Source organism: Chamaea fasciata, unplaced genomic scaffold (assembly GCF_029207755.1).
Source record: "Chamaea fasciata isolate MVZ Bird 193981 ecotype frontalis unplaced genomic scaffold, bChaFas1.0.hap1 SCAF_2, whole genome shotgun sequence".
NCBI classification, from domain to species: Eukaryota; Metazoa; Chordata; class Aves; order Passeriformes; family Sylviidae; genus Chamaea; species Chamaea fasciata.
In genome coordinates, this window is record NW_027094087.1 from 62283449 (window position 1) to 62296694 (window position 13246).

Below are 13246 nucleotides of genomic sequence, written 5' to 3' on the forward strand. Positions count from 1 at the left end.
TCTTTTTATTTCTTCTCAAGGCAGAACTACTCAGACATCATAAAACAAATCCTCAGCTGTATCAGCTGTTACAGCAGAGGGTGTCACCTCCAGTATCTGCCTCTGTAAGAGAGACATAAGAACAAGCCAATACTACTCAATATCAGCCACGGAGAAAACAATGAAGTAAGGTCAGTTTACCTGTAAATATAAATTTGCTTCAAACATTATTGCTAACCAGACTCATGTCAGGAAAAAAAAAAAAAATTATATCTTAGTGCCCTATTGTATTTTAATTGGTTTTTTCTTTCTCTCAAAGGATTGGCACAGTGCTTTACTTGTCATAATAAATTGCAGCTCTAAATAACTCAAACTGTATTACTCAAACCATATCCTGAAAGATCAAAACCAGAGCTCCTAATCTTATAAGATAGTAACATTACCAATTGAAAGATATTATTTTACGTCAGTTTGGCAATTCTCTTATCCAAAAACAAAACTTCCATGAGAGCAAATATATTGCTAAAACAATGCAATGGTAAGCTTTTACAGTTTAATTTTCAGTGAGCAATCTAAGAGAATGTCCTAGTAATGGCTTTCATTTACAATAGCAAATATCATTCAAATCCGAATTGTCAGGATCCTAATAACATATAATTTCTGGTTATAAAATAATGCCTACACTATTTGTAGCTTTACATGCGGCTAAGGATCCTCTGTTCTACTCTATTAACTCCATAGGCTTTCATTTTGTGCTTCTTCTTGGAAACTCACTATTATGCAGGACAATTTTAAAACCCACTTTCTTGTCCTGAAGTTCCTCCTCTGACCTCATCTATCATCCACAAACAAATAATATGAGCAAATAATAAACATGAAGTCCAGTAACAGCCCAACACCTGTCAGAAGAGGAGCTACGCAGGCACAGTGGTGCCCACATGGTAATTTGCACTGTAAGCGTGTGAACCTGAAACCAGTACCCCACACACAAACTCCCTTCAGAGTCTTCTCTACCACAGAGTGGTTTGAGCAAAGAGGGAACTTAAACTCTCGATGGTGGATTTCTATATGGTTTTATGCTTCACATGGCATATTGCTTCTGATTAAGGTCTGCTTAAATTTTGGAAACTTAATTGTAAAAGACAAACAGACGTTTTGAAGACTAAAAGTTTTTTGTCTCTGTTACTCCATAAGACAGTTGCAACTTCCCTTGTAATGCGAATACTTTACTACTTAAGGTACTTGTGCAAGGAGACAGCAAAGAGCATTGATAACTTTGTTCATTATTCTCCTTCTCAAGCATCCTATTCTTGGATCAGTGAGAAAGCAACAAGGGGAGAAATGACTTCTGCCTCATCTACACAGTAAAGATATTATAGAAATTATTATTGAAATTGAAATTAGGAGTGATACAAGCTTTTAGTGACAAGCTTACAGCAGAGCAAAGTAAACGGAATATAAGACAAAAGACACAAGAACCGTCACACACAATCCTTAGAAGTTCTGGTAAAGCTACTCTGTGAATGTAGCTTAAGAGGATCTGAGACAAAAGCAATAAAAGTGTCTTTCAGCTCTGATAAAGGGGATCCTGTTTCTTTGGCATAGCCACACATAAGCCTATCAGAGCTCTCTCTGTATTCTCTCATCAGTTCCAAACCCCAGACATATAAACTCTGTTAGCTGGATCAACTAAGAGGCAAGTAATTCCTTTTTTGTCTTTGTAATCAAAAGGGCTTGATTTTTTTTTACTTTTTCTAAAGTTTCATAATATTTACACAACAGGACAGACTCTAAAACTTTCATTGTCCTCAACAATTCCTTTGTTGGTTTTTACAGAATATTTGCTTAGAATTTGATCCTGATTGACAGATAATTTACTGAATCAGTCACCTTTAAAAATGACAAATCAATAAAATAAAAAAAATCCAAAAAAACCCTGACAGATTACCAAAACCCCATGTATCTTTAAATTCTCTCCCAGTCTACCAACATTTTTTTTTTTCAAAATGTAGGAATACCTGAAATCTTCTACTCCCAATGAAAAAAAAAAAAAAAAAAGAGCTTGATGCATTATCAATTTAATTTTCTTTATGATTTTACCTTTGTCAACATGAGGAAACATTTAGCATGAAGTCACAGAAAATACTTTTGCATTAAATATACTAGAAGATTGCAATTCTTATTCTTTTTACCAATAGACTCTATTTCTGGATAAGTAACATATCAACTTGAAATATTATATGACTTTCATCAAAACTCTGGGTGTGATTATGGGTATTCTCAGTACAACCCAAATGCATGAAGAGAAACACTATTGGAAATATAACTGCTAGAAATACAAAAAAAGAAAAAAGTTTAATTTGGCTGATTTCCAGACCATAGTCACAGACAAACTTTTGAGAGATGAAAAATGCAATTTATTATTTTCAAATACAAAGGATTGAAGACATTCCAGCCCATTCTTCAGAGTATAGATTTTATGTGTGATCAATACAAAAAAATAGTCTTATAGCTAAATGTGCAAAAATATGCCAAATGTGTCACACAAATCATTCATTAACAGTAAGCTGATTAACACAACACATTTTATTTCAGAGTAAAATTCAAAGCCTGTTATGGCAAAACAATTTAGGCTTACAGGATTGTATTGAGCCCTGTTATGCTTGACCATGCTAATGTAGCTGTTTTTATTTCAGAAGCACTGGGGAGGGAAGCATGAAATCATTATTAATTATATAAATATTAAGGCCACACAACTGGCTCTATTACTGTTTTCAAATGGTAGCATCTGCAAATTCAGCCTGTAATAAACACTAATGCATCCAGAGACGAGAGTGCTGACACATGAATGGGATGCTTTGTCAGACTTGCATAAAAATGTAGATGAACCGCAGGGAAAGAACACCAAAAAATTCAAAGGGTTTCTTGATTGCCTTCTTTAAAATGCCAAGAACTTAAGCTGGCCTTTCTTATCTTCCTCTACATGCATGTGACACTTTAGGCGGCCTTTCTCATTGTACTATAATTCAGTAATTGTTCCAGCTTTGTGCACCATGCCTTCCTTTCAAAGGGCAGCATGAGATATATAATTCTGGTAATGAACAGCTGCATAATTGAAGGGTCAAACTAGCAGGGCACTGCTCCTGATTTTTGTTTTCTTAGCAGTTGCCTAGGTATTCAAAGCCTATTTAGGAATACAATCTTTGCAAGCCTTATTTCTCATAGATGATATATGTTTAGATTTGGTAGTGTTCCAGAAAACAGATTTTATCAACTGAAGTTGCAGAGCAACCTTTCATCTCATTTTGCTTCAAAGGGCAGCAGTACAGAATTAAAGCAAGGTATTCTTTTACCCCAGCCATGAACATCCTCTGTTCTAACATGCAGTCTTTTTCAAACCCCAAGCAATCCCCTTTCCAAAGCATGGTAGACTAAAACACAGAGCTATCAAAGGCATTTCCACACAACATTTCTCTCACCAAGGCTAATCTTCCAAATGTTAAAAAGGTCCAGGCAGCTAGGCCCTACAAGACGAAGGCTGCATGCTGATTAATCAGCTGCTGTTTTTGTTCTGTTCTGGCAAGTGTTCCCTATCTGTAAATAAAAGGTTTACCCTGGATTTCCTGTAAACTAGGGAACATAAGGCATCTTTGGATCAGACTCATAAAGGTACAAAGCCTTCTGCTGTCACATCCGCAGGGGTAGGTTGTTTGTTATATCACAAATATCCTTTCAGGTGTCCTGGGGAGAATGAGCTAACCAACACAAACACCATCCCAGAAAATTTCGTGGTAACCACAAAGTCGCCTAATTATTAATTACATTCTTTGGCTTCCTGCAGCACTTTAATTGTTACTTGCTTGAGGAGACCTGCCTGCAATTTGTGCCATTGGAGAAGTTCAGGTTGGTTCATGATGTGTAGCTTAGCGTAGCTACAAGTCCCTCAAAGAAACACCGTCATATTAAAGACAAATACATTTATTTATGTCTCACAGTGCTGGTGTTCTATTCAGATGGTAAATAGCTAGTGTGAAAGAGATGTGACAGTCTCAAGAAGACTAGAAATTGTCTGCAAACTGGCAGCCATCGTGGTTCACTGACAACCAGAATTACTTTCAGGCAGTTTGGCACATCTCCATTTGTCACACTTAAAAGCTTGAGCCAAAGTTATCCAATTAATACAGAGCACAGTATTTCTCCCTCCTCAAAGCTGAAACAGAAATACAAATTTTTAAGATTCATAGTGTGGATCATGCCACCTATTTATCACAAAGGGGTGTAAAAGAGTTACAAGTAAAACATACATAACTAAACTCCCATCACACCCTCTTGGCTGCTATTCACCTCAGGTTGCCTTCTATGCTGTGCATAGCATCTCTGTACTATTTATTCCAGACAATGATTTCTCATGTAGGGTGAATCCCTTCTGATGTAAATCATGCAAAGACCTAGCACAAATAGTTTGTGAATAAAACAAGTATCAGGGAAAAAGCTTTTGAAATATCTATCTAGGCCAAGAAAGGGAAACTACTCCTTCCCTCAGCAATAGTTTGAAGGCAAGGTGAAGGTTGCTTATTTTGAAAGGAGAAGACCCTTCATGATTCAGTATCAGTTTTTGACATTATTATATGCCCATCCATCACTGCACAGCAATAACCACGGTATCTCGTGCTATGACCCAATGCCAGTTTATATATGAATTTATTTGAATTACTGGTAGTGCAGTCATGAGGGTCAGGTTTATACAGCTCTCGTATGGATGAATTTTTTTATTGAACCACAGGATTTCCTTAGAGAATTTCCACTATCTCTAAGTAAATGTACAGAACTTCTCTTTTATCCAGATGAGCTTTTGGTGTTCAAAGAAGAGAAAAAATTCAACACTTTCAAATATTATGAATGCTAATCAAAAAGATCTGTGAGGTGCTTCATTAGATTCTCTAAGGCCAATTTAGATATTTAAAATAGACAAAAAGAAGGCTAGACTCCTGGCAATCTATAATAAAAAGGTTTGAAATACTTGTAGTTTTCAAAGTAACTGATAATACAGATTTTTTAAGAAGCAAGGAAGAACTCACAGGGGTTAAATAATAAACAAAGAATGAGGATGGCATTTTTCCTACTCTCTGCTATTTTAAAAAAGCTGTATCTTGCCCCTTCTTTGCTTGTCCCCCTTGAAGTTGTCATGAAAACCTCATTTAGAAAAAATATTATGAGATTCTTATCTGCGTTACTGCCTACTCCCAGTCAAAAGCTGATATTGAACTTAAATTGGTAAGAGCTAACATTATTTCAAGTTTAGTGGAGTAAATATTATCAGAATCCTTGCTTTTAATTGCCAATTAACATATTTTACCAACATTCTTCCTGCTTAATGCCATGATATTTTTGATTGCAAACTCCAGTAATAAATATAGCAAATTAAATGTTTGCTATTGAGGACATTTCAGACAAAATTTTAAAACTAATCACGGGAAGATATTCTGTTTTTCAGACATTTTCCTGCTGAATTTTTCCTATATAATTTCCTCTGCTTTATTTCACCTTTGAATTTACATTCCAGTTATTAAAAAAGTATAGCTTTGTTTTTTTTGTTGTTTTATTCACAATGTTGATTAGTGGAAGAATAGTTTCTACCAGTAGCATGCTTTCCTCATCATTGACATTCGTACTTTGTTATGGAAAAACTTCAATTAATTAGCCTTTATGAATCACTTGATGATATTTTTTTATATGAGAGAAATGGGTGTGATTGGAAAGAGGTATAATTTCATGCCTAGACATATACATGTTTCTTATAGCGATTATTTTGAATTTGGGATTTTTTTTTTTTCACTTTTATTTTAGGCAAACCAAGCAAAGAACCTAGAAGGCTAAACCACTAATGGTAACCTCTCGATTACTTCAGTGTCTCACAGTCATTAAATGAAAAAACACCAGTGCCTAAGTGAGATAGGGCCTAGAATGGTTGTTTCCTGGAACAACCTCTCCCAGTCACAGTGTGGGGAGGAGAGCAAGGGGCAGGGGTTATTCCCAGCAGGCAGTCAGAATCCAGCCACGCTTCTCCTGAGACTGCACAGAGATACAGGGTATCCAGCTGGTCTCATTGTCTTGACACCGTTCCAGACATATTTATGGTATAGGCAGACTCTGTAGCAAAACCAATAAATGTACGTAAAAGACATTTTGTAATTTGTGTGATTTTCTGCTAATAAAAAATAGAAATGGAATTTTGGTTGTCTGAAGTTATGTGTGTAAGCAAACCAATAAACATATTCAGTTTATAAAAATAAACTTGGAGCAAGGGCAAGAACTACTGTGGCTTTTTTTTATTATTTTATTCTCCACCCCCCCCCCCCGAGATTCTAGTCTGCTTTTCAAAACCCATGTAAATATATTTCCTACATTAATTTTTACTGCCACAAATAATATCCTAGTCTGTGTCACATTTTATCCAGTCCTTGGAACCAATGCTTGCATTTCACAGTTCTGTAAAGACTTTTTCAGAAACGCTTGATTTTATTTTTACCTTCCTTTTAAAAGAGGGGAAAAATGTCTTTCATTCGAAAAAAGTTTGAGGCAACTTCCAGAAGAAAAAACCATAATGAACTACTCTGTCACAAATACCTAATGGAACTGAAAAGAGAAAACAGAAGAAGATTCATTACACTTGTCTGCGTACAGATGATTGTTTGAAAGGTCACCCAGATGAAAAATGCCCTCCAAACCAAAAACGTACGTCTGGTAAGGAAAATGACACTTGTAGGAAAAAAAAATGCTATTCTTATAATTTACATTAAGAAAATAAGGTGTTTTACTGATCAAATACCAGACTTTGTTGTAAATATTTTTTTTAATCAAGACATCAGAAGTTTTTCAGATAAAGCTACTCAATCAGACTATAAACACTGACTAGGGCTTGAATCTACAATTTACAGTCTTGAATAACCAGCTATCTTTAAAGCTTTCTCTGCCCTTTTCTCAGATGCTTTGCATTCCATACTGCATTATATAAATTCTTTGCTGCAATCGCTGTTCTGACATGTTTCCAGTAAAAAAAAATTCTATTAAAAGATGCATCATGCTCTTTCAACTCAAGAGGAACATTTTCTTCAGATAAAACCAGTGTTGGGATATAGGCTGAGAAGTAATAACGTTACATGAATTTAATGGAATCTAACTGGAGAATCTAGATCAAATTTGTGCTCTACCATCCTAAAGAAACTGTTTGTGAAATATGAGGAATTTTAAGCTAATGTAAAGTCCACAAATAATAGAGAGAATTCCCTCTATTAGTTGCTGCTGCATGAGAAAGTGCTGTAGGGTATGCTCTGAATTCATAACTAAAAAAACAAAACAAAACAAAACAAACCCAAAAAAAACCAAACAACTCTGCAAAGGATTTGTATGAGCAAATTGTACAGTGTCTCCTAACTAAAAATATTCAGCATGCTGTTTTGTTTCGTTTTCTTTTCTCCTTAACTACTGTATGTATGCTTCTTTTGTCCTAAATATGTCATGTCAACAGTTCTGTGTTTATTTTATGCACTGCAACACTAACTATCTCCTCAGCAGAAGTCATTGTGGTTGCATATCAACATACAGGAGCCAACTGGCTGTTCAATGATAACAGAAGTGTTTTGCTGAATGACTTGCATAATTACATAGGGACGCACAATTTAGATAATGAGTTCTTTAAAGGATTTCTCTGCTTGGCTGTCACGCTACTGAAATCTACATGAAACTGGAGGTTTAGTGAGGAGAGGAATTCCAGTTAATGACAATAATTTAAAACCCATGTCTGAATGTAACTCTGACCTAAAAGAAGTCTAAATAGATTTTAATTAAAATTATTACATTTCATAGAAATGGAAGAAATATGCTTACATTTAATGCAGTAAAGAAAGTGAACAGAACTACAGGTAATAAATTTCTTAATCTTTTTGAGTAAAGTATCTTTAAGTGATGAACATCTGCTCTCAGTAGCTGACCATCATCCACATTTACCTAAAGTTAAATTTTAACAAGGATAAAATTAAAACTAGTATAAGAATTAGAATGAGAAAGGAAAAAAAAAAACCTTCTTTACTGAAGACCACCTAAAAACCAAGGATTTGTTCGTATAATAGCTTAATCAGAATCCTACTTACAGGATATATCCAATCTTGTGTAGGCACATGTGTATGGATAAGCATTCTTTCTACACATATACCTCCATATAGCAATAATTGAACAAATTTATAGTTAAAACTAAAACTAGTCAAAAGTATTCACAATTCACACGTCCTTTCTACTTTAATCCTTCCAGCTTGATAACACTGCTTTATAAATTGTCTCCTAATATTATTGCTTCAGCATCTTTCAGTTCTGAAACAGAACAGAATAATCATGCTGTTCTGTGAATATGTGGTGACTTATGAAGAGTTAACAGTGCTCAAGTAAATTCTTTCCATTGAATGATCCATTACAGTGTAATCATGACCAAGCACACAGACCTGATCAATACAAAGGTGCATTATTGCTGTAAAACAGCTCCACTAACCAGGGTAAGTAATCTACCATCTAAACACTTGAAGAACCAACCAATTAAGTACCAGATAAGGTCAAATATTATTGATTGTAGATTCAAGTGAAATTCCTTTTGTTGTTTTTCCTTTTCTTGATTTTGCTTGTAATCCAAGTATTATTTCCTTGAAAATACACTTTTTTTTTTTTTTTCCTCCAAGTGGCTGCTCTTACATAGCAATAGGATATGAGTGGTTTCACAGAACAACATAATGATGCATTGACTTGAAGATCAATACTGCTAAAAAGCCTTGGACACAGAGAAATAAAGAGGAAAACATATTTTTCAAAATTCACTAATGGCTGAACTTCTACAGCTTTTAAACAGCAGGGTTTGAGAATCCTCTGAACTTTTCTAAAAACTACCAGATAACTATATTTTAGTAATTGGGAAATGCTTACAAAAGCTAATTTAATTTTTCTTCCATGGACAGTGGTGAGGGAGTTTAAAATGCTAAAAGAATCAAGAGCAAGGTGCTCTTAATGAATACATTTCTGTGTCTTGAACACAGTAATTCTCTGCTACAGTCTAGTCCTCTTCCTCTAATATATGCAGAAGTTCAAGATACCATGTGCAGGTTATATAAACATTGCATTGTTCTTTTGTTCTCTTATTTTGGTTTGGGTTTTTTTTTTCTGCTTTAAAATCTTCAGTAAGAAGATATAGATTTCACAGTTTGGAAAGAAGAAATAAAAAGTATTAAAAAAATTACTCAGATGCAAAACTGTTGGCAATAAAAATCCCTTTTATTATATTTCCCATTTCTCATTGGGAATTTTCCCAATTCCCAGTTTTTCTCACCCTTTTATTCCTGGCCAAACTCACAAAAAACCCCAATGTTTTATAAATCTCTTTTTTTTATATGGTCTTGTGGGATATCTTGTCTGCAAAGCAGTTAATATTTTTCATCTTTCCTTCCAGAAACATTGTCATATCAACAACCTGCGGTTCCTATTTTAGACCCATGAAAAGAAAGGACTGAAAATATTTCTTCCCAGTTGGTCAGGAGACCACCTCCAAGCTTTTTTCTTCTAAGACTCTTTCTTTCTGAGAACAAAGTCCCTTTGATGAAGTTTCACACTAGCCAGATATTCTCTACCTCAAGTTCCTGAATGGGAGTCTTCAGCACAGGGAAGGAAATGGGAAACCTTGATTTCTTTGCCATGCTGCAGTTCTATGGGGGAGACCTACCTCTGAAGCACCAACCTGGTAAGGACTAAATGTATACTACAGTACTCTGGGTTCCGTGATTCCAAATAAGCCAGAGACCTCTGTCAGTCTGACAGTCATCTGGTTTCTTTTTTAACTCCAAGTACCTGACTAACGCAATAGTTATTTGGAGTTCATCATAAACTGCTATAAACACAAATAACCAGGGGATAACAGTGATTATTTTAAGCTTCTAAAGTGCAGTGATTTATTATATTTGGTAGAGATCCATCCTTCTGATGTGCATGTTTTTATTTTTCAAACACATCTAACATGTTCTCTTAGCTTTTCTCTAGATTTTTAAAATCATTTTCATTTACCCTAAATTCATTAATAAACTTCTGCTTTGTACTGCCTTTTTTGTCTGCTATTAAATTAGTCACAGTGTCATATGCATTTTCATTCATCCACAGGTAGAATGATATTCTGGTGTATTTTTATCTGTCTGTCTCCAGAAAGCTGTGAACAGAGACATGGAAATAACACATATTTGGAGAAATGCCACCTGGCACAAATCAGTCAGTAGGTGTCTGGATATTGTGAAGAGAAATAACTGACTAAATAGAAAATCCACTTATTAAAACCCAGCAGTGCATCTGCCTTTCACATTTAAGAGTGAACCAAAATATTTGTCTTGGTTAGGTTTTAATGATATTCAACAATTTCCCTATTTTTACCTTCCTCAGTAATATAATCTGTTATTATTTGTCTGATGATGTTCTACTTTATTTTTTTTTGTTCATTTAGTGTTTGTTTTTTGTCCCAAAACACCGTGAAAAAGAAAAAGTTTTTATTAAATAAAGCACTGGTACTTTTCATAGGACGACAGAGACCAAAACAGATAATCCCTTCACACAATACTTTTAAAATTTACTTTCAGCTTAGTATGAAATAAAAGCTATAAGAGCTTTTCAAATCCAGTGGTGTCCTTTGATGACACTTGTTCCTATGGAATGCACTTCCTAGCTGCCTCTGTATTTGTGACAGGCTTTTCTATAGGTAAAACAGAAATAGAAGTGAAAAACCAATTACCTGAGCTAGCAGAAACAAAGCGTAAATTTTGTAGCAGATTTGGTAGACTTAATTGAAAATTTCCCATAAAAATGTGGGGCATTTTCCAGTGCAAAATAGAACATTTCATGATGCAAATGTCTGCCATTTCTAAAAGGTTACTGCTGATGAAAATCCAGGAAGGGCGAGCTATAGAAAGGTGCATAAAGAATCTGCACTGAAGAATTTTTGGTGTACAAGCACATATTTCTGAATTAAAATACTTGATCCTAGGCTAGAAATTATTTGGTTTGGATATTTTTTTTTAAAAGGTCACATTTATCATTCCAAATATCTCTGTTTACATGATTCTGAGGTATAATTTGGATTGTGTACAAAACTTGATTGACTTTTAACATTCACCATTTTTTTCCTTCTTGTGTTAACACAAAAGCATATGAATGAGGAAAATTAAATCAGGATCAAGAAACTTTTCATGCCACCACAACTGTAGTCTTTTGGTGAAGGTTTTATAATTGTTGTTTTTGGTTTTTTTTTTTAATAGATGTGACACTGAGGAGCATCATATGTCAAAAATCATGCTGAAGTCCTACTCTGCATTACCATCTCCCCATGTTTGTTTCAAGTCCAACACCATGGCTCTGGGTTGGTTCATGCTGACAGCCTTAAATATGACAATTAAGGATCATCTGCAGGAAACAGGATAGTAAGTAGCAAGTCAAAGGCGGAGGTACTACAACTAAATTTGATGTGATGAGGCACATGCAATAAACTCTACAAGAGTAAAATTGGATTGCATTTACCGTACATCACCTCACCTGTGCTTGGTCCACAAATTCTGTTCTACTGGGCCTACTTTGAATTTTCCAAATCTCTTAGCACCTGTCAAACACCTGTTTGTTTGATGTTTTTTGCCTTTAAAGGAAAGCCAACTGCAAAAAATCCATGTTCTTTTTCTTCACCACATTACATTCTTTCTTCTATGGACATCCAGCATTATACTGTAGCACTTGCACTTTGAAGCCATCTCTGAAAAGACTTGCACATGCAATTATGTTTTAATTTTTTTTTTTAACATAGTGAAAGTACTTACTATGTGTAAAAAAAAATAGTGTACATGCAAGTCCTTGATAATTATTTATCATCTTAATGAATGTGTAAGCGAATGCACTATAGTTTGTGAGACTGCTTCATTTTGGGTCTTCTAAATCTGTGATATTAGGATCTCAGATATAACAGACTCATTTTACTTTTGTTCAGAGGACATCTCTTTACACTCATCAAAACATTGTCTGATTTGTATGTGAATTTTAGTGAGTTGATCTGTATTAAAAGAAAAAAAAAAGGGGAAAAAAAAGAAAAAGCACCAATTTTCTTCTGCAAATTCTCCCCAAGAAAAATCCCCTTATCACATGCCCTAAGTACATTGCCTATTACCTCTCCTTTAAATGGTGAGAAGCTTTAAGAAACTCATTCTGTAGGGTATGATGGGGGGGGGGGGGGGGGAAATGACCTTGATAGATATTACTGCTTGAAGTATCAGAGTAATTTAACAAAGTTATTTAAAAAAATTTTCTTCTAACCTGTGAAAATTTAATTAAATTGAATTACCACAACAGATAAAACATCTTAAGAAAAAAAAGGTTCTAATATTTGCAATTTCAATACTCTTTTTATGCAATTATCATTAGCATTATAACACCTACAGTGGATTGTTATTGTTTATGGGGATTCAGAAGGTAATAATCTACAAGATGCAATTATTCCTACTAGAGACATAGTTTAACATCAGTTCATTCTTCAGAAAGACTATCCATATGTTTCTACCAGTTAAAAAAAAGTTAGCTTTTCTATCAGATACTCCATTCTATACCAAAGTAATTCAAACCACAACCCCCCTGCCCCTTTAATTACTGTCTTTAGAGGAATGCATACATTATAAATGTTCTTCCTTTGCTATATACATTATGCAGTCTGCTGCCAATTCTAAAGCCCTTAGTGGGGCAAAATTGACTTTGTCAAGGGAATCAGATACATAAGCGGCACACGTGATTCTGCTAGAACCCTGACTGGAATTATAGAACAGTAAGTACAGGAACGTAAATGGAAGATGCACAGACTGGACAGCAGCAATCCTCTGATGAAACCGTAATCTGCAACAATTTATAGCAGCAGAGAATTTGGTTCACTGATTCAATCCAAGAGAAAAAACTCACAACACATCTCTGCAGAAATGCTTCTCCTTGGCTTAGCTCATCAGGCACATTGTTTTATCCACTGCTGTAAACAAAGAAAAACTGCCTGTGCTTTCTGTGCAATCCTGAAACTCCATTTGATTTCAGCAATTTCATGGTTCATCTACAAGCTGAAAGAAAATTTCTCCCAAGAAGACTACACACATGAAGCACTGACAATCTTAAACACTTAAAATTCTGAGTCAGGGATCAAAACTCAAGGCAGTTTACAGAAAAATGAAGATTA

General features: G+C 34.8%; 1 protein-coding gene across 4 annotated transcripts in view; it reads right to left on the reverse strand.

Annotated features, from left to right (window-relative positions):
* The window catches only part of PCDH9 (protocadherin 9), a 685482-nt gene that overhangs the window by 25272 nt on the left and 646964 nt on the right, over positions 1–13246 (reverse strand). The window lies entirely within an intron of this gene.